This window comes from Photinus pyralis, unplaced genomic scaffold (assembly GCF_008802855.1).
Source record: "Photinus pyralis isolate 1611_PpyrPB1 unplaced genomic scaffold, Ppyr1.3 Ppyr1.4_LG6, whole genome shotgun sequence".
In the NCBI taxonomy this organism is placed as follows: domain Eukaryota; kingdom Metazoa; phylum Arthropoda; class Insecta; order Coleoptera; family Lampyridae; genus Photinus; species Photinus pyralis.
Genome location: NW_022170663.1, coordinates 5,301,009 through 5,301,460, shown reverse-complemented (window position 1 = coordinate 5,301,460; position 452 = coordinate 5,301,009).

Genomic DNA, 452 nt, shown 5'->3' with positions numbered 1-452 from the left:
TCATGATGTTTGTTTAATTTGTAATCGAACGAATTTGCGTGGATTGTTTATTCGGACGCTGTGGTTCAATTTTGTAAATAGGATTTTATGTTTAATTTCATTTGTGGTCGCAGAATAAATTTCGTTTATGTAAAATTATGCAAGTCGTGTATTTATTCAATCCCTTTAACGATTCAGAGATAGGTCTCATGCTCAATTCTGTTGATCCGCATCCAAAGTTCATTTCAAGTGCTTTCAAAATCTTGGTAAATTACCTTTTTGGAGTTTAAGGAGTTTGATCGTGACCACCGTTTGTTTGGAATCAGGAATTTAAAGTCAAAATTGAATTTTCTGGATGTGCCGGGGTGCGAATGGGTACTGAGAGGTAAGGTTTGATGTGTTTGTATGTGGTCTAAAATAAAAAAGGGTCACAGCACTACAACTTATACATAGAAATGTTCGTGTGCATTATA